Consider the following 21,386-nt stretch of genomic DNA (forward strand, 5'->3'; position numbering starts at 1 on the left):
TTCAGATAATTCCAAAACAACACTGTAGCTACAAAATGCAGACAAATATAGGGAAGGGAAGAGTTTCCATGGTATTATAAATCCTACAAATTCTTGCACAAATCTGACACTGAAAATACAATAACACAGCAAAGCAGAACCTTATATATAGTGGAGGATCACTCACATTTAGACTATTTCATACACTCTTCCTATAGATTTGGAAGTTCTCCGTAGCTACATATAAAGCCCCAGATTCCTAGAAAGCGACTTTTAAAGTTATTTAGTTAGGCTGTTCCACTGTAAGTCTTCATTAAGATAGTTACAACTTAATTAAATGCTGAACACTGCATTTGCTGAGTCAGACATACTTGTATGAGTTTTACATCTACTGCGGTATTGATGTATTAAATTTCATACAGGCAACCACATCACTTCCATTAAATTCCAGAACACACAGTACAGGGTCTGTTCCAAGCTCCTGGACACTGATGAACATTTCAGTTTAAATGCTATAACATGTGGGTTACAGGAATTTTTATTGGCCAATGACTGTGGCAAAAGGTTAGCATAAACCTGTATCTTCATATAAAGTCTACTGCTTGGTACAGGAATTTCACAGCCATATACATTCAGAACTACATTTTTACTTATTTACTTAAAACTCCTTACGTGTAATACAACCTCCCGCATGCTAGCACCTACTAAATCACCAGTGGAGTGGATCAGCAGAAACCATTTCCAACACACTGGACAGGATATCTCAGGAGGAAAAATCGAGACCTCTTACATACACACCTTCCAACAGCATCCAAGTTCATTCTGCCTTAGGGAACCATACAAAGTGCATCCAACCAATAATTTTCAATTCTTTTGCCACAACTTAGAGCATCTCTTACCCTGGCAGTTGGAGTGCACGTGAACTTGAAGTGCAGCCCCCTGACCTCCATGACTGCTATGCCAAGGTCTACCACACTCTACAGTCGGAATGACTTATTACTAACAAACGTCTTTCCCAGCAAATCAACTCGGGTGAGTGATCCTGGAGCTATAAATTAAGGAGATCTTTCAGACACCAAGACCGATTGACCCGAGATTGGCAATACAAAAATACACACACACGCAGCATGATTAGGTAAAGACAAAACAAATTGCTTCAGAAACAATCATTCAAGATTCAACATAAAAGGACACTCAGAAATACAAAGTTACATTCAGGTTTCTAAGTTTAGAAAGCAATTCTACTAAAAGTACAAATAGGTGGTCATACATCATTTAATATAAAAAGTGTGATGATTACCCAAATAGATTTTGAGGAAATACCATTTTAAAGCAGTGATTATAAATTAGTCTATTTAGGCACTCATGTCTATTTATTAATCTTCCTCCCCTTGTAATTAACTAACTTTTAATCAAGCCCTCAGCAGCACTCATTCAATCACAAAACAGATTTTCCATACTGTTAAATGCACAGGACAACTTCCAAAGTTTTATAGCAACAGCCACAACGTTTTTTTTCTATGTAATTTGTCATATTTCAGCTTCTACACTCTCTGGTATCTTATTTTGAAAATAAAAGCATTTGAGAAAGTTTGACTGTACTGTGTTACTGACAAAATCTATTAACAAGTCTGCCACTGAAGAATTGCAGAACAGAAGGGTAAAGTATAACCCATTACCTCCAAAACACAAGAAAACCATCTCTAGTCAAGGCTTGTCCCTTTACCTACGTAATAAATTATCAGATAAATACAAAGAAGTTGCAAAATTTCAGCTTGGGATTTAGAATGAATGCAAATATGCCTTTATAAAGGCACACACCTATTGCACAGCTGATTATAATTAAAGAAGGCAGTGACTGAACACTTCAATTTCAGGTGTCATCAGTAATCCTATAATCCTCTAATAAGGTTGTTTTTAGACTGAACTAGTACCTGGAATTGCTTCCAAGTGATCCAGATTGTGAAAACAAGCTGTGTAGCCAACAGCAACAAAAAAAGCTATGCTTCTCTCCAGAACCAAAACTAAAAGCTACTATACAAATATCACAACATAGAATCCAAAGGGGTTTTTTAAAAAAAAATAATTAAAAGTTTGCTTTGGCTTTCATAAATGTAAATGCAGTTAAACTTTTAAAAACTGAGCTTAACACAGCTATAGAAAACAGAAACTAAAAGAAAGAGGGGAGAAGAGAACGCATCTGGGGGAGGTGACAGCAACTTGTGCAACCTGCCGGTGACCTGTGAAGCACAATCTCATTCTGCTCCCTCCTACCTGCTCTGCACGCAGTCAGGAGAAGCAGCAGCAGGCCAGCTCTCTGCTGCAGCATCAGGGTCAGGTAAGGATTGCAGCAGAGGAGGAGGAAGAAGAGAAGACTGCCATTGCATTCCATTTTTGACATTTTTCTTTGCTCCAAGCCATTATTCAGAATGCTGTAGCTAATCAACTCTGTATTCTACCCCTATCTCAAATAATGATGCAAAACAGACAAGATAGTTGTTTTGCTATTGCAAAATACATGGACCTACAACGAGACGAAGAGAAAGCAGATCGTGGTAAGGACTCTCCCATCATGCATATCCCTTTTAAAATTACTCAGGTCATGAAGCCCGCTATTGTATTATTCTTTACACAACATACGGTTTCCAATAATAGCAAGAAAGGGCAATGTCACATCTACATTCTTTAACAAGACAGATGTGCAGACACTACAGTAACTTTAAAGCGACACCAAAGACTTGGGGGGTGTGGAAAGAAGAGTGGCACATGTAACCGAACTGATGGAAGTGCTTGTGCCCGGAGATACCCCACAAGCTTCTTTGAGATCATATGCTTAAAATCATTTCACAACATGACAGCAGCAAGCGCCACCAAACAGCACCAGCACAACATGACACCAGCAAAATCACCCAAATTCACCTTTCCAACCTTCTCCTGTGGAAGTTCTGAGCACTTGAAAATGCAGTACTAAAGAACAGCAGGAAATATGGAAAGGTAATATTCACTGCCAAGAGTTCACCTGGAAAAAGGGTTCCACTGAAAACATTTCTTCTCGGGATAGTGGTTTTCAACTGCAGGGGTGGGAATCCATCTGCTCATGCCAGAGGGGGTTATTTTCAAGGCTCAGTGTCAAGAGTACGAGAGGTGAGGTCCGGGCAAAGAACACACAATGCTAACATCACTTCCAAAACGTGGCACTGCCAGGCTGGACTACTCCCCTCCCCAACTTACTTAAGGTTTTTGCAGTACTAACCCAGCCAGGGAGATGTGCAACGCCTAGAACCTCGGGCCAAGGCATTGTTGCATTTGACAGGGGCCGAGCCGGGGCTGGCTCCGCGCCCTGCCCGCCCTGCGCCGGGATTTGCCATTCCCGAGGCAGGAACCCCCAGCCCGCAGGCTCTGCGCCCCGGGGCACGGCAACCCGCGGCCGGGGCAGCCCAAGGGGACGGGGCCGTGCGCGCACCCGCACCGCGGGGCGCCGGGCGGGGCCGGGGGCGGCGGCCGCGCGTCCCCCGCGGGAGGCAGGTGAGCCCCCCCGGTACCACTCACCTCCGCGGGGGGAGGAGCCTCCTCCGGGCGCCGCAGCGGCTCCCCCTGCTGCCGGCTCTTCCGCCGCTCCCGCCGCCGGGCCGCGCCGGGCCGCCTGCCCCGCTCCGCGCTGCCCGCGGCCGCCCCGCTGCCGCCGCGCGCGGCTCGGCGCACCTACGCCGCCATTTTGTCTCGCCCTGTTGTACTTAACGTGAATCCGACATGACACTGATTACAGCCCAATGGAGGCTCATTAAAACCTTACCTACCCCGCGCCCCGCCCACCGCCGCCCGCCATTGGTCCGCGCCGCGCACGCCGCTGCGCGCTCACGGGCCGGGGGGCGCTGTCCGTCACCCGCCCACACCGGCCCCGGCCCGCCCGGCAACCGGACCGGCGCTCCCATTGGCGGGCTCCGCCCGTCAATCAAGCGGCGCGCCCCTTTCCTGCGCGATCGGCACCGCCCACCCGCGGGAGGGGGCGGGGCCGGCGGCTGACACTGGCCGCCGCCGCCGCCACACACTCTCGCGCCCCGCCCCCCCCCCCGCCTCGCCTCTGGGCCCCGGGCGCTCGCGATTGGCCATCCGCGGCGAGCGGGGGCGGGACTTCTCACAATCCCGCCCTCCCGTTGGCTGCCGCTGCCGCCCGTCCGGCAGCCCCCACCCCCCCACCCCCCCGCCGACGCCCCACCCGCTCCCTCCCGAAGTTTGTTCGGGAGCGCGAGCGCTGCCGAGACACCGGCGAAGCCGCATGAACCAGCTCGGCAGGGCGGGCGGGCGCGCGACACACACTAATGAGCAGCCTTAAATATTGAGCGTCACGCGCGTGCCTCGGAGCCTGGCACTCGCCCGGGCGGGCGAGATGGAACAGCATGCTCCCAGCATAACCCTCCCAAGGTGCCTGGCACTGGCAGCCGCTTATCGCGCACACACACACCCCGCACCGCCGAGGGAGGGAGGAGGGGGTGGGAACGGGGACGACGACAATGACTCCCAGCTCTGCAGCCACATGCAGGTCCCTGCAAGTTTCGCCATGCGAAGCACAGGGACTTCTCTGTCACCCCGTCTGCGAAGGAACAATTGCCGCCTCAGAAAGACAGGGTGGGAACATGCAACACAAAAACCTCAGCCATCCCCTGCTTCCCTCCGCCACTCCATTCCCCCTCTCCCCACCCCATCCAACCCAGCCATCACCTCCTGCTGCTGCTCCCCCTCCCCTGCAAAACGCAGAGCGTTGCAATGCATTTACCCAGCGCAAGTGTCTGCAAACACGTGCATCAGCCTCCGACGCTAAAGGAAAAAAAGTACCCAGCCTAGTGACAAGCCCCCTGCACTGGGAGAGGAGAGGGAAAGAGGGTTATTATGGCAAATTGCAGCCTGTCACCCAATGCAAAACAAACCCCATCGCATGCTCCCTATTATCCCCCGCATAAACTCCTGGGAATCTAACCTCCGATGCAGGTTCCCCCCTTTGCTTGCAATGACCTCCTTTCTCTGCCCGTGTGTGTTTCTGCAGCAGCGGTTCCTGCGGAATGTGCTGCCCCTGAAACGCGATCGCGGCTCCTCTCTCTCTCTCGCTCGCTCGCTCTCTCCGCTCTGTCTCTCGCTCGCCCGCTCGCTCTCTCTCCTGGCTGCAAGCAGAGCCAGGAACACAACAACAACACAGCCTCCCCCCACCCCCTTCCCCAAACACATACACACTGAAGAGACCCAGCCAGGAGAGCCAGACGAACCGGGGAGGGGGTGGAGGGAATCCCCAGCCAGCGGATTGATTGCACCAGTTACCTTCCCTAAGCCCCTCCGCGAGAGGGGAAAAAAGAAGATGAATACAGAGAGAATACCTTGTCTCCCCTCCTCCTCCTCCGCGGGGCTCCTCTTCTCACTCCAAAATACTAAAAGGTGGACGGGCAGATCAGACACACGCGTTCGGCTCTCGGCGGGGGAGGGGAGCCACGCGAGCAATTATCATTAATTTAGAAATTAAAACAGAAACCCACCCCAGACCTCCAGCCTCCCCGGTGCGGGCGGACGCAGATTGCGAGGACTGGTGCTAAGACACAGGACCTGATAACAGCTAATTGAAAGGTTAATCTACATAGGCTGTGACAGAAGAGGTCCCTCCCCACTTTTTTTATCTGCTGTTGGCAAGTGGGAAATTGGGCTCCCCCCACCTTTTCTCCCTAAAAAAAAAAAAAAAAAAGAAAAGAAAAAAAAAAAGGGGGGGGTGGGAGAAAGGGGGAAAGGCGATAAAGTTTGGGGGGCGGCGCGTCCCTGGGCGGGAAGGCGGCTGCGGGGAAGTGGTGGCCACCGGTGCCTCCCGGGGGCCCTCAGCCGCCCTCGGGGGGTCGCGCTGGGTTTCCCGTCCTATTTGGGGCGATTGGAAGTGCCTCGATGGAAGCACCCCTCAGGCAGCCTTTGGGCCTTGAACACTCCCCCGGGCCGGGGAAGAGGGCTGTGCTTGAGCCTACCGTCATTAGTCTGAGGAGTGGAAGCAGCGTGAACAAATCACAGATGTTGTCCTCCCAATGAGTTTGTACATGTAACGAGATGTTACGAGGAATACATTTTAAAGAACAAAGTGATAACACGCACGGACTTAAAGCTCGGTTTTCTCCACGCTGCCTTGACCGGTGCTGCCAAAGGCCTCTCACCATGGTGAAGTTTTCAGAAATCACAGAATATGCTGAGTTGGAAGGGACCCATCAGAACCATCGAGTCCTGTTCCTGGGTTTTAATACTCCTTGTGATGGTTTTCTCACCTATGGCCAGCAAACAGCACTTTTCACCCAAACATCACTTTTCACCGTGGCATGACAAAAAATACCATGGGGTACGTCCCATAGGGTACCACACAAGGGATAGAAAGACAGTCGACCTACCTGAGCATCCACTCAAGCAGGCACAACTAGATATTCCCCATCTTCCCAAACTTGAAACATGACTGTTCCAGGACTCTCCTCAACAGCCTCTTTTCCACATCTTGTGGATGACATGTTGTGTTAGGTGCTTGTCTGCAAAGTTTTCTAAAAATATCTGGTCTTGAAGAAGAAAATATAAAAGTAAAATTCTAAAAAAATCTCCTTAAGAGTGGGTGGAAAATGACCTTCTACAATAAATCATGAAGGTCCTCCCTAGATAATGTACTGCATGTAGTCTAGTAAGGAAACAAAGTTTCCATAATAAAAAAAAAAAAAAAATTAAGGTTTACTGCAACTTTTTTCAGAGTCAGTTGCTGGAGATATTGTGTAAGGAAGCTCTTTGGTGATGTTTCACAGCACTGTAAAATTGTATGACCTACTTACAGAAAGCTACCGGGTGAAAATAATATTCCAGCATGTATCTATCACACCATAACCATTGACTGAGGTTTTAGTCTTTTAACTGCGAGATGCAGCCTTTTAAACATAAAGAGGGAAATTGAAATGTGTAGTGACCTAATACTTGTTGGAGAATCCGTCAAGGTTCATGTATTATGCAGGACCTGGCAGTGATTTAAAATAGTTCTAAAATTATTGGAAACATTATAAATCACTTCAGCACAATTTGTGCGTCACATTTGCAACACTATTCTGAATGTTGTGTCAATATTTCCATCAGAAACTTCTTTTTTTTTTTTTTCCGGGAAATTTACAACTTGGTTAATGGTAAAAACATAAAAATAATTTCTTGAAACTGAAACTTGGCATGGCCATATCCCAGTTCAGGAAACAAAACACTGGAGAAAATTTGATAATCTGTTTGGCCATTTTGAAATTATGAGTGTGTCATGAAGACATAAGTAATAGCACAGAGAAAAATCATAAAAGTCTCTGGTTTAAATAATTCCATTCTTTCTTCTCAATTTAACTCTTTTCCTAAAAATAAATTTCATAGGATAATATGTCATTGGGTGTTGTGTTACAGTTTTTAACATATTCAAGAACCTTTTGTTTGTAGAGAGACTCGTATGGATCTTGACATTTACAGGTGTACCTGATATTATGTAAATGGTGAAGTTAAGCATGTGAACCTCTTTATACATGACTCATCGTCCAGCAAACTTAGATCTACTGTCACTGTAAATTATTCTATTTTCCAAAATTATAACTTCAAAAGAGCTACATCATGGCAATTTAGCGCAGCTTAGTTTGAGACAGTGCATGTTACACAGAGAAACCTAAGTACCTGGAATGCCTGGGATCTAACTGAGGATGTCTAATATGTTGTGTGCATTTTGGTTTGTCATCTAGATAAGAAATATTTTTGGTTTATTGTATGAAAACACCCTCAAGCCTATATTAAAATATCTATGGAAAAGTAATAAGCCCATCAAGGAAGTAAGTACAAGCAATAAAATTTGCACTTTAGTATGTCTTTTATGGGCAGACTTTGCGGGATTTCTCTCCTATAACTCCTACAAACTGATGAAGTACAACTAATTCCCCCAAGGAGTAACAGGTGTCTAATCACTTATACATTGAATACACCCATTTCACCTGTTAAAAAATGTCCTTAATATTAGAGAAGAGTATCTAAAGTCAAAATAACTTTCCCATGAATTCTTGTAGAAAGAAGTACTTTGGTCCATTTCACTTTGTTCTATTAGTGTCTTTGCTTTTACTATATTTTAAATAATCTTATTTACAGGATTTTCACCCCACACACTCCCCCCATGGAAAAATATATACGATTGCACATCTATATTGTAGAGTATATAGTAAGCATATGCTTCTCCTCAAAAGTCCTTAAAATTATTCTGAAAATGCATTAACGCTGCTATTTTTGGATCACAAGTGAGAGAAAGCAAGAAGGGCTCTGCATGGTATGAGTTAAATTCAGTTCTCAAAAATCAAAATCTGAAAATTGTTGTATGTATGGCTGTGGTGTAAAACATGCTGGAGACTACTGCTTAAATGAAGCCCAGACATGTGCAGAACAAATTCATCAGTGTACAAAAGAGAACACCAAATTAGAGTTTGAACACTTGCTTGAAATCAGTAAGAAAATTCTTGTGCATGAAATTACTGCCATATTAAGAATTTCCCTGTGAGGGCTTTAATCACTGATGCAGTTCCATTAGAACTAGTGGGGCTGTTACATATTTAGAAACAATTATGTAGTTGTCCATGTTGGTATAGTGACAGATCCCTATTTATCTTTGGAGCTGCTGGAGGGTAAAATCTTGGCCCCCGTCAAAGTCTGGCAAAACATCCTATGACTTTAACCAAGCCAGGATGTTCCTTCTATTATTACCACACATAACCATATATATGACTACAGTCACCTGGAAATTGCATCCCCTGCCATATGCTGTTGAAAGAAGTGACCCAGGGGAGAAAAGTCATCCTAAGAGTGCAGTGAGTTTTGTCCCAGCCTCTACAGTCATCCCAAGCATGTCCCTGCCTATGAGAATGCATAAACTCCTTACCTGCACCACCTCCTCTGCTTAGCTCACCTGCCAGCAGCTTCCCTGCAACCCTAACCTTCAACCTCATATTCCTTCTGGACTAAAATAGCCATTTTTTTTTTTTTAATTTGTGATTTTTTTTTTCCTCAGCCTTTTAGCCTTTTATATTTTAATTTAATCTGAAAGATTAATCCATGAAACTAAGTCTACTCCTCTGAACACAAGCAGAATGCTTCTTGGTTTATGTATGAGTATATGCATTGCTGCACACAACAGAGCATCACTGCCCAACTTAAGCACTATAGATTATATTAATATATACACTCATATATTTATGTACACACAAAGTGACTAACCTGTGGGCATATTTTCTGATCATTTGATGTCTCATCTATTACATTTAATAAAATTGAATAATAGTGTAAAATAGTCTCATGCTGCCATTTTACTGATTTGGGTGCTTTTTAATTCCTGAAACTAGCAGATTATAAGGTAAATGCTATAGCAGTTTCAACTCAGGAGTTGTAATTGGCATAATACTGTAATTTGGAAATAAGTGTTTGTGGTAGATCAGCTGTCATCCCACAGGGATGGAGACAGTGACTGTTTATAATAAATCCCACATGTTCCTTTCTACTCTGGCAAATATACCACACTGCTATATCAAAGTACTTTACAATCCTTAATGAATTAGTTCCTGTAAGAGCCTTCTTAGGTGAGTATTATTTTTCTTGTTCTCCAACCAGAGATGTACAAAGCATAAAGCAAAGTGGTTAGAAGAGGATGCTGGCCTCAGGAAAAATCTGGGCACCTGAGTATTGAGGGCTCTACTCTGGCCACAAGAGATCCAGTTTCAGGGGTCCTGTGCTAGTCGTGGAGAAGGAACTGCTGGCCTTTTAACATACATTTGAGACCTTAGCAGGAACATGTCTTTTTGCTGCATTAACTATGCTACGTGTTAAAGAAGCAAATGAATAGAATTTGGGAGTGCAAAGGAGAAGGCTAAAAGCAAAGAAAGAAAAAACCAGGTGGCTCTTATACATGACAATGTCTATAAGATAGTCTTTCATATACACAATATCTCACAGTACTTGATGTGGAGGTTCTATTTAAGCATAATAAAGAATTAGTAAGTGCTTAATAGATGTTTTAATAAATGGCAATCAATTGTTATGGGTCCAATGGGTCAATAGGGTTTTTTACAACAATAGCTCATCATAGTCTGAAACAGCCTACCAATGTGTTTAACCTCTATTCTTTACATTGAAACACCTGCTAATCTGGTGTTAAACCTCACAAATGGAATCTTAATATAAAATGTGACTCAAAACAAATTTGCTGGAGAAAAAAGGATTAGCACCTAGGCTCCACAGTAAATTGTTAGTTATAGCTGTACTGGATTTAAGTTTCTCCTTTAGCCACGTAAAAGGCACTGATATGACAGGAAGCATTTTGCTGCTGAGTGCAAGAGTGGTGTTTTTGAGGCTGAATCCCAAGAGGAGGGGCCAGACATATTGCTGGACTCTGTACCAACCAGCACCACTGAACTTGATGCAGCCTTGTGTTTTTATACACATTTACAGTAATACTTTGTGAGGGCTGCTGATGAGATAAAGCATGAAATTGAAAATTAGTAAAGATCAGTTCACTCAGAGGTAGTGAAAACTGCCATAACCAGGGGCTGCTCAGGTCCTTCTTGCTACTGTCCTGCTGCGTTTAGTTAGTCTGGTGAAAGGGGAGGATGCTGATGTTTGCAGGGGCCATTTTAACACCTCAGCTTGTCTTTGTGAGCTTTAAAGTAATTAACTCTCCAATCATTACCGGTTGACTTTGTCGACAGGTTTAGGTTTCCCTCCTGCTGTTCCCTTTGGGGATATTGGGTTGTCACTTTATGAGAGGGGGGATTCATTTTAAGGTTCACACCAAGTCCCTTTCATAGCTTCCCTACAGCTCATTGTGTTCTCCATACTGCTGGAATATTCTCTTGGTCTTTGTTTTAATGAACATGACTTACATAACTTTTTGCAGATCCAACTGGACAAGCAGGGGGGGAGGGAGAAGGGGGGAAGCGTCTCCAAAAAGGCAAGTAGCACACTTGCTAAGCCCTTCAGATGAAAAGAGGGCCATCCTCAGTACTTAGAATCAATAAAAGAGACAGCAAAGGCAGTTTTGCTAAATGAAGTTACTTTGAGCTGCAAAAGGATTCTGACAGTCCTTAATGTAATGGAAAGAATCCTCACAACTTCCAGTTATGATATGGGTGTACTATATTATAGTTCAGTTTTAGCCAGGGGAAAATTTCCAGATCTGTAGTTGTTGCAATTTTTTATTGATCAAAGATTGCCAAGAAACATGGAGAGAATAAGGTAGGAGAAAGCTTGACCATATTCTTGTTAATCCTATTCTCATTCAGTTTCCGCTATATATTTTTAAAAATCCTATTAATAAGAAATAGTAATGACCAGAAATAGTAATGACCAGAGAGGCTGCTACCAGCCACACAATTTGGCAACTCCTGCTGATACCCAACTCTTGGTGTACAACAGCACCAGAGTTCTAAGAAATGTGACTGATGGGCACAATGACCACTTTTCAAAGTCAGTGGACAGTGAAAACCCCTACTGCAAAGCTGGTTGGAGTTCTTTGCTTTTGAACTTCTGTTTAGCATCTCCTGGCACACCAACATTCTCACTATGGGTGGGAAGTAATAATAGTAACAATAATAACAACAACAACAACCAACAACTATTATTATTATTATTATTATTATTATCATCATCATCAACGTGGCAAAACAGCTCTGAAATTGCTGAGCCCAGGCTTAGAAAAACCTTAAGTCTGCTCTGCAATGTTTGGAAATTGAGCAAAATCCACTCTAGTCTTTTCTTTTTGCAGCTTGAACCAAGAGGAGTTTGACTGGTGTCAAGGACCACAGTGTTATCTCCAGCTGGATTTTTAGTGGTGTCTGTATGATGTTTTCTTTACTTTCTTTGTTGGCAGCATTAGTTGTGAGGTTTCTTTGCTAAATAAAGCTCTGACTGCACAAACAATTTATTTCAGTCACTTCCCATAGCTGCCGGTACTGCAGCAACTCAAGCTCTGTTAGCTAGACTAGAAGGCCTGTCAGAGTCAGGTGGCAACACACCACATCATTTCAAATACCCTTTCAGGAACCTTTAGATCTGCTCAATGCTCCCTTAAAAATCACCACTGGCTTGCTTGTATTAGGGCTTCCAAGCTGACTAACTCTGGTTGTTAAAATTATAGTCATGCACAGAAGGATTTTGTATGAAATATCCTTTGGGAAGGAAAATCTGAGTGAAAAGGGATTTGGAGGGCAGGAGAGACTTGTTTTTCTGTGTCAGGTAATATGAAAATGTGAAGTAGAAGCTAGGAAGAACTAAGGTAATAACATATCAGTATTGAAAACGTTGAAAGAAGAAAGTGGAAAACGTTGAAAGAAAACGTTGGAAAGAAGTGTCTTCTTCGTATGCATAGAACTACACAAACTGTCTCCTCAGGACTACACAGGAGAGGTAGCTGCTAATTTATCAAGGTGCCAGTTGCATTATCCAGCATAATGAAACCCTTTGTTTATTCAATTAAAAAAAAAAATTAAAATAAAAAAAAGGGAAGTTCTACTTCTCAGCTGATGGCAGGACCTGGGCAAGCAGTGAGCTCGTTTCCCTAGCACTGGCCAGATCCCTTCTGTTATCCTGATATTATTCCCCTTTGTTATTCGATATCCCACAGTGCCAGCTAAGTCAGGAGTTGTCACACTCCTCACTGGTGCAGCAGGATACAAAATAGCTGGGGGTGGGGAGGAAGACTGGAATGGTTAGGAGGTGGAAGGGAAAAGGCCTCTTTTTTTTTTTTGTGAAAACAGTAGCACCAGCTGCATCCTGCAAGTCGCTAAATTAGCCAGTCAGTTGTTTTTCTTTTAATTTTTGTGTGAATTCAAGAATAGGTTGTGGATGTCTTGGCAACTCATGAATGAGGCTCTTTATGAAAGAATTCACCTTGCAGAGGGGCTGCTGTCAGATGCACAAGCCTCTTTCCATTAATTAAGCTGCAGAACATCCCCTCTTTTTTTCCCCCATCCCTCTCAACGCCTGGATAATCAGACCCTGTGTCTTTCCATAACATCCACCACTGCCTCTCTCGCTCCTCACAGTATTTCACCCACTCTGTTAATTCTGGGCTGCCAGATTTTTTTTTATTTTTTTTTTAGCACAGCTTATTGCTGCTAAGTGAGATATCATGCTGCCTGAGCTAATAACTAAGATGAATATTCTGCTCCACTGCAACTAGTAGCATTCTCAATGCATTATCTTCAGCTGAAGGGTGGCCTAAGAGCAAAGTTGGATATTTTCAAAAGCTCAGCTGGGAGTTAATCAGCTCTTATTGTTTTTCGACAGGAGCTGGATGCTTAACTTGCATCCAGTGAGTCATCCCCCGGATTGTCACCCACACACAAACAGCCCCACAGAAGGTGCAAAGAACTTTTCAGACGTGCTAGAAATGACCTGCCATTAAAAGTGTATAAGCTAAACTGTATCGGCTCAGGGAGCGATTACAGATGTAATTATGCCTGAACAGACAGTCTGGGGAGAAAAGGTGGGTACCAGGAACCTCAGTCAACTCTCAGCTTTGCTGTGGACTGAACATGATGTGTAACTGCAACTGAATAATCTTGAAGTTTTTTGTGGGGGTATTTAGATACTCATGTGTGCATTTATGAATTTACACACCTGCTTCAGGGAATAATCCCAAATCTTACAAAAAATGAGGAGCTGACTACCATACCTTAAGTGTTTGTATGTTTGGGCTGAATTTTGTATGGCTAATTTAAAATCCCAGTCATTGGGAATAGAAAAATATGTGCATGGTATTAATGACAGGCTGTTATAAATGATCTGTTCGTTTTCCTTCACTTCCAAGTAATGCTGAATGTTAATTTCCTGCAAATTAAGCAATCTGAAGTAGAGCACACCAAATAATTAATCTTTGGAAACTCTGGACTGAATTAAAATAATTTGAAGTTAAATAAAGAGCTCATCTGTGGCCCCAGTGCTCTTTCTGGGAAGCAAGGGATACATAAAAGAATCAAAAAGAAAGCAAATGCTGAATTACTTAACAGAAAAGGAATCTACAAATATATGTAATAAATTCCCACATTACATCATAAAACTAACTTTCTCACAAGTGTTATCATTGCAAATGCCAAGATGCATAGGAGACCTTTCAATTAGTACTAAAAGTGAATAAGCAAGTGGGAAATTATTTGCATTGGACATATGCATTTTCTATTTTGGGGCCTGTTGGCCTGTTTGGATTTTTTTTAAGATATTATCAAATTATCTATTATACTAGAGGTCTCCTTATACTGAGAATTGGGTGTGGTAGAATTTAAAATATCATTTAAATGGTAAACTAGAAATTCTCTTTATTAATTCAGGCAGCCTATTAAAGAATGAGTACTCACGATGAACTTTATGCTTTTATTAGCAAAAGTTTACTTTTTAATTCAAGACTGAAGTTTGGTTAAAATTAAAACATAAGTAGAGTAGAAGAGTTATCTGTAAATCAAGGATATTCAGGAATATAAGAAAAATAATTCCATTCTTACTAGATCCAGGAAAAAGGAATGTCTGTATTTCAGAAAGGACAGTAAATAAGCCTACTAGTCCTTTGTTTCTTTCAGAGTTTCACTTCTCTTATTTCTTTTCAATCTTTCCTTGGCTGCAAAGCTACCACTATCCCAAGCTATCAGAGACAAATAGTCTAATGGGAAATAATATGGGTGAAGAGATGAAATACAATAGTGGGCAGCAGGATCCTTTGAGTTTTAAAGGCACAGCATTGTATGTACATGCCAAAAGCTCCTTGCCACAGTCTCCTTGTTTGTAAAATAGGAAAGATATTAGTCTGCCTCTTGATAAAGCTCAAAAATGCTCCTGTCTGTATAAATGCTGAGGATTATTAGAGAGAAGATGTTCAGCTTGGGAGTGGGGTTCTGAATAAAGTGATGAACCCACCCAATTTCAATTGCTGCATATGAGCTTCTTTCTTATAACAATTAACCTCTTAGAAAAGAATTAACACTGAGTTTACATGTTGACTCTATAGACATTGGGTAATTGCTTTTAAAAAAATCATCTATAAGTCCAGGAAATTACATTTCTCCTTTTGCTTCTAAAATTACAAACTTCTGACTTCCCAGCTGGTAATGCAAGCAATCAAAATCAGGTCTCTTGAGTGCAGTTGCATGACACACATGAACAACAATCTCATTTCATAAAGAATTAACCCAGCAGCCAGCCACGTTAACTGGCTCCAATTCATGCCACAAAGCCTGCCTGATCCAAGCACTGTAGTTCCTGCTTCACACAGGCAGAAATGTACTGGTGTACAGCAAACCTTTCTGGAGTCCTACCCTAACAGGGAGCCCTAGCTCCCTGGCAGAGGGAAAGAGTTTGGAATAAAGCACCAAACTGAAACCCAGAAGCTTTGGCTTCATTTTCTGTCTTTGTTACAGGCTGCCTAAAAGTAAGGCAGTCACTTAACCTCCCTGAGTTTCATCTTCTAACATACAGAGACAGTAATACCTCCTTTGGCTGTCTTTTTGATCTAGAGTATAAAGAAAGTGACATTATACCCCCCCACTCATCTCAGCTAAGACATCTAGGCACTACTGTGATTCTAATCAGTAACAGTATTAACTACTGTTTAAACAGAAGAACCTACTTCAGTTTGAAATTTCCTTGATTTTATCTAGTTAAAAAATCTCTTCATGATTTCTCTGATTTTTTTCCTTCCTTTTTGAGAGAAGGTAGGAAGAAAGAAGTGACTTGTTTTGGGTTGATGATTTAGTTCTGTAAGTGCTCCAAGTATAGGGTCATAGAGAAGAAACAGAGAACATAGATCTCAATGAGGAAAATTAAATTGGTGAATTTAATTTCTTTCATCAGGACCTCTCCTTAAAATGTGTTCTTTAGAGCTTAAAATTAAAGATGATGTGTAAATGAAATTCCAGAACAAATGTGTAACTAATTTGTGTCCTTTCCTCAGTGAGCTACCTTAAAGTGACATGAGGTTCCCTCAATACATTTCCAACATTTCATAGAGAACACACCTAGCAGTTGTCTGGTATTTTTTCTTGATGTTCCATCTAAATCTCTCTCTCTCTAATGTGTTTCAAGCCATTGCAACCTTAATAATAGTCCTAAATAAGTTCTTCTTAGTGTTTACTACAAATGGTTATTTTGGGTAAGCAATTGCCATATTCCTCACTAGTAACCAATTAAACAACCTGTAGCCACTTTCCTTTCTGTTTTTAAATAGTTTTTAACCAAAAGATTTGAACAAACTCCACCACATTCAGTAGTGCCAGAGACTGCCATTGAGGGGGTTTTATGCTATACTATCCTGTCTAGAGAAAGGTAATTCATACATCCAGAAGACAGGCTTTGCAGGCACATGTACATGTTTGTGTTTGAAACTTCTAGACTGACAACCCTTCAAATCCAGTTGCTTTCTCTTGGGACAGAAACATGAACCTTTATTTCTCTTTGATTTGAGAACTGACACCACTGTGATCTCCATTATGAGTCTAGCAATATTAAAGTGTGTAGTTCTTTACAGGCAGGACTGACTGCTTGAGTTGAATGACTACATGTTGACCTTGGGGGAGCTTCAGGGGTATGTGTTTGTTTGGTTTTTAAATTCATCTTTTCCAGGTTGTGGAGAAAGAAGCTTTTAGACATTTCAAAATACATGTGGATTTAAGCAACAATTGATTTCAGGAGCATCTTATATTTTTCAACATTGCTTTATGAACTGATGAAGCTTAGTAGAGCATTTTTTTTTAAGATCAAAAGATGTGATAGTTCACAAAATATGCAATGAAGGAATAAAAAATAATTCCCTGCACACACCAAGAAGCACCACTACCTACCAGAATCCCCTGATAAAGGTTTCTTTAGCACAAGTCCAGAAAATTTGCACTCCACTATGCACATACTTCAGGACTGACAGGTGTCTGCCAGCAACAAAAGTCAGTCTTCTCTTATAAAGAATTACAATACAGCAGAGCAGTCATTGCTAGTTCAGCAAGAAGGGAGGCTGTGTGTGATGTGCAGCTCAACTGAGGGGCATCAGAAGGACTCAGTAAGAGCTGGAGCTAGCAGGATCCTCAGGCCCCCAGCCTGTGCTTCTGCTTCTGCCCACCCTGGTCCCGTGGTGCACAGCTGGGCAGCAGCAGCCTGTCACTGTTCTAGGTACAAGGCTTCTGTCACATGAGCGGCCCCACGGCTGTTTTAAAGAAAGCAGGATTATTATTTCCCATGGCTAGACAGAGTTAAGCCTCCCTAGAGACAAATATGAGCACTTGTGACAGAGACAGATGAGTTACATCCATTCATGGAAAGAAAAACAATCTTATGATCATGCAACTGAATTGTTTCTAATTAATTAATGATCTATATTTCATACTGCTGAAGCAGAATCTGAGACACACTAGAAAAAATCCTTCACATGGCCCATCCTAATGGTGGCAAGGGTGTTGAGACAGATTCCTTTATTAACAAGGTTTTTTGAGCTTGTAACTCGTCCCTTAGTTTCACTCTCTTGTTGCTGAGCACACGTAATGAGAGGCTGGTACCGTATCAGGGAGCAGCTAGGGTCAGCTGCTCCCTGCATCCCAAAAGCCAAAGTGTATCCCAGGACCGGCAGCAAGGGAGCAGGGAAGGGCAAACCCCGATACTTTAACCAAAATTCAAACTCACCAGGCAAGTCTGTGGTGATGAGGTAGGTCCGAGGTCAGGCCCGGCAGGATCTGTGTTGGGTCTGGTGATCCTTGGCAGGGCCAAAGCCAAGGCCAAGCTGCAGAGCTGGTGTGGGCTGAAGCCTGGCAAAACAAATCCCATGGCCAGGAACAGGTCTGGCTGCAGCTGAGCTCCTGCTACAGAGCCCAGGGCTGAGCTGGAATGGGGCTCTGGGGCAGGGCTGGGCTGGGCTGGTGGGGATGCTTCAGCTGAGACTGGTCAGGGCTGTTAATGCTCTCCCAGAGAGACGCACTGTGTCTTCAAGTTTTCTTGGTAACTAAACGTCATGAGGAGTGCCATATATTGGCCTGCCAGATAGAGCAGGACTTTAATGTTACACAAATAATAATCTGATCCTACAAACCCGTGTATATGTCATTGAGATCTTATTACAGCCCGGGTAAGAGGATGCTGGGTGTTTGCACTGATGAGGCTATTTCAGTATGATAAGCTGCACTAAGTGGGCTCAGTTTTGCATCAGTGGAATGTATTTGCATATTGCACTGCCAGGGAAAAGAAAACCTTACATTTTGCAAGAGTTTGCCACGCACAAAAATGTCACTGCAAATATCTGAGTTTGTGAGCAGCTCCCATGAAGGCAATACTACATGGAAGGTGCTAGCAAGGGTGAATTAAAGGGTATGTGATATTTCCAGGATTTTGGATGCTCAGTGGAAAATTCATCTATATAATACTTTCAGGACTTTTTACAATATGCATTGCCTTTTGATTCATAACATTTCACATGGAAAAAGTCTGGCAAATATTTTCAGCTATATGAATTCAAATAATCTTTTGAAAGAATCATTATTAGAACTGGCCTGAACTCCAGCCAAATATTCCTATTCTCTTTCACTTCAACCCTTGATGTATGCTTTCCCGTAGAAAGGGAGCCTGGAAGAAGTTTTTTTCCTCCCCTACTAACTGCTGATTTAATTTTTGCCTTTCACCAAGTTTGGTGTTTGTTCATTTGGTTTTTTTGTTTTGGTTTTGTTTGTTTGTTGTTGTTGTTGTTCTTAGGTTTCAATTTTTTTCCATTTTATAGGTTTTGAAATGGGCAGAAGAAGGCAAACTGTATCTTATATTTTCAATTCTATGCTGTACTTTGAATTTTTGTCTTAGAATTTTCCCATAAGTCTAATGCAATCTTATTCCTAAATTAATACAATTGCTTTTAGCCAGGACCTTGAAAAGCTGGCACTACATAAGAAGACAACTTTTACATGTAAAACCAAATGACTTACTATCTCTATAAAATTGTAGAGACGTGCTCATACATGCATATGCACACACATTTTTGGTGCAATGATATATGGTTTATATATAGGCTATTAAAATAATGTAAACAGTCTAAACAAAGCAGATTACCAGCAAAACGTGCAGTAACAAGTTAAAGATCACAGTTTTATTCTCTAAGTAAGTTGAGAAGAGTCATAACACGAATAATTTCTCTCTGCTTCTGCAACACTTGTGTTCAACACTTTATCTACATAAGTGATTTAGGGGACGGGGGAGAGATCCTACGGCTCCAAGATCGTTTCTCCAGCCAGATTCAGGCTGGGTCTTGTTTGGCTGCAGTGTAGACGCACCTTTCTCCGAGTCTGAGCGAGAGACTCCCCATATCCCTTCAAACAGCAGCTCTGACAGAGACACCAGTGTGGGAGAGGCCTTTAGGCATCTGTCGTGCCCTGGAATTTAGGCAGAACCTCTGGTATATAAAGCAAGAGCCCGGTTGAAGCACTCATCCCTCCCTCGGCCGTGCTGGAAAGGGGGCGAGCAGAAGGGACCCTCCTGCGAGCCGCTCACCGGCAGGGCGGTGCCAGCGCAGAACAAAGTGTTACCTCCAGGCACCCCGGGGGAAGGAATTAATAAACAACCTCACCCACGAGCTGAGGCTGCAACAGTAACAAAAATGAAAGTGGTTGTAAACTGTGTTAATGCATGGATAATTCTCGTAGCAAATAGAACAGAAGGCACACAAAACATTGCTTTGGTAAATGGTGTAGAAAAAGCCTGTCAGCTATGGGTGTCAAATATATCCTTTGTAGTTTCGCTGAGGTATTTTGCAGCAAAACAATCAAGACAAATATGCAGAGCCCAATTATGGGACAAGAATCTTCTTGCACTGTGGTGCTAGGAGTTCCCTGCCAGTTAGCTTTGCAACATTCAGGTTTTTTATACTGTGATGGGACTGTCTGAGAGATCAGATCCCAAGTAAGACGCAGTCCAGCTGCCAGGTGTGTTTGTGTAGCCTTGAGGGCACAGGGGTTGCATGGGTGAAGTGGAATCACTTTCCCCACTTAAACTGTGCCCGTTGAGAAAGAGCTTGATGTTTAGTTTGGGGTTTTTTTTTCCTTTTTTCTTTCTTTTTCCTATTTTTATTTTTATTTGGCTGTAACAATGTGCTTCATTTCTGGCTGATCAGTTTCTGTGCTTTATTATTGATGACTCTGCAGTTGGACTCCCCAAGCGGTCATCCATCTCACATTGTGCACAAACACAGGGTCCTCTCCATCCCATATCCACCAGAAGGTGCTCCAGCAAGTGCTGAGTAACCTCATGATTTTGTCAGATCCCATAGGTTTGGAAAAATCATTTGCCGGACCACCAGGCAACAGGCAGCAGTTACATCTGGCAAGCCTAAATCCAAAAGGGAAAATTATGGGATTTAAAGCCATCAGGGACCATTCCACACCACATAGCAACTCTCTGACTTATTCCATGCTTCAGCACGGGCAAACAGAGAGATGAGGGCCCTGTCTGAGGCCCCTGAGAGCAGGTCCCCTCCCGGCTGTTTGGCTGTCTGGGCTCAGGGCCAGCTTGGAGCTTGCAGAGCTGAGAGCTGCCCCACTCCTTTGCTGGCCTTGGACACAGTCAGGGCTGATACCACTTCCTGTGGGACTTGCTTTTAAGCTAAGCCCCTTCCATCAGGCCCCATCTGAGCTAAAGCTCTTGCCGTGCTGCAGTCACGCCTGTCCCTGCCTTTGGACCCATTGCTTTGGACCTAAACCCTGACCTGGAGCTGACTTCCAGCCTGGTCTCAGACCTGCCTCTTCACCAGGAACCTGCCTGGTGCTCCCAGGGCTGTGCCTGATCCTCGCTCCTGCTCTGGACCTGCCTTGCTTGGCTCACTGGGGGCTGTGGGACTGCTGAGACTCCTGTCCTGCCAGCTGTGTTGGTGTCTCAGCTTCCAGCTCACCTTTCCTTGCAGAGAGCCAGCTATGTCTGCTTCCTGACAGGCTGTTCCTCTCAAAATCTCCACAGCTTTTAAAGACGGATGATCTCAGCAAAAATATTAACCCATTTTCCTTCACAGAAGAGCAGAAATGGTGGATTCATCCAGGAATCAAACCTACCAATGATAATACTGAATCATGGACGGAGAATATGAACAGCATTACATTGTTTCCACACTCCCAGGGATAAGAACGCTGGTCTGGACACCTTGGGAACTCTTTTTCTTAGATCTCTAGCTTTTCTCTACACAAAGTATACAGGTGTCGTGGAAATCATTCCATGAATTCACAAGCAGAAGAAAATTACTTGTGCCAGCAGTGGCACTTAGAACTCTTGCAGTCCAGTAGGTCTTTCAGTTTTGTGCCCTTCAGCCCAATGTTGCAACTTATATCACACAGGTACCATAAAGAGTATCACTGCATCAGCAAGTGGCA

The 21,386-nt window shown here is 43.3% G+C and overlaps 1 protein-coding gene across 7 annotated transcripts in view; it reads right to left on the reverse strand.

The window, feature by feature from the left end:
- The window catches only part of KAT6B (lysine acetyltransferase 6B), a 121,979-nt gene extending 104,110 nt beyond the window's left edge, over positions 1 to 17,869 (reverse strand). For 2 of the 7 annotated variants that reach the window (XM_014250286.2, XM_014250285.2), the window contains exon 1: positions 5,346 to 5,590. The gene's annotated coding sequence lies outside the window, so the exon portion shown is untranslated. Of the gene's footprint in view, positions 1 to 3,528; positions 3,576 to 4,954; positions 5,113 to 5,345; positions 5,602 to 17,676 lie in introns of those variants that run through there. The other 5 variants (XM_005520515.3, XM_088059314.1, XM_088059316.1 and 2 more) reach the window with 5 other exon arrangements.
- Positions 17,870 to 21,386: the final 3,517 nt, after the last annotated feature.

The sequence above is a fragment of the Pseudopodoces humilis genome, chromosome 9 (assembly GCF_049639895.1).
Source record: "Pseudopodoces humilis isolate 2021_Gansu_Grassland_sample_001 chromosome 9, ASM4963989v1, whole genome shotgun sequence".
NCBI lineage: Eukaryota > Metazoa > Chordata > Aves > Passeriformes > Paridae > Pseudopodoces > Pseudopodoces humilis.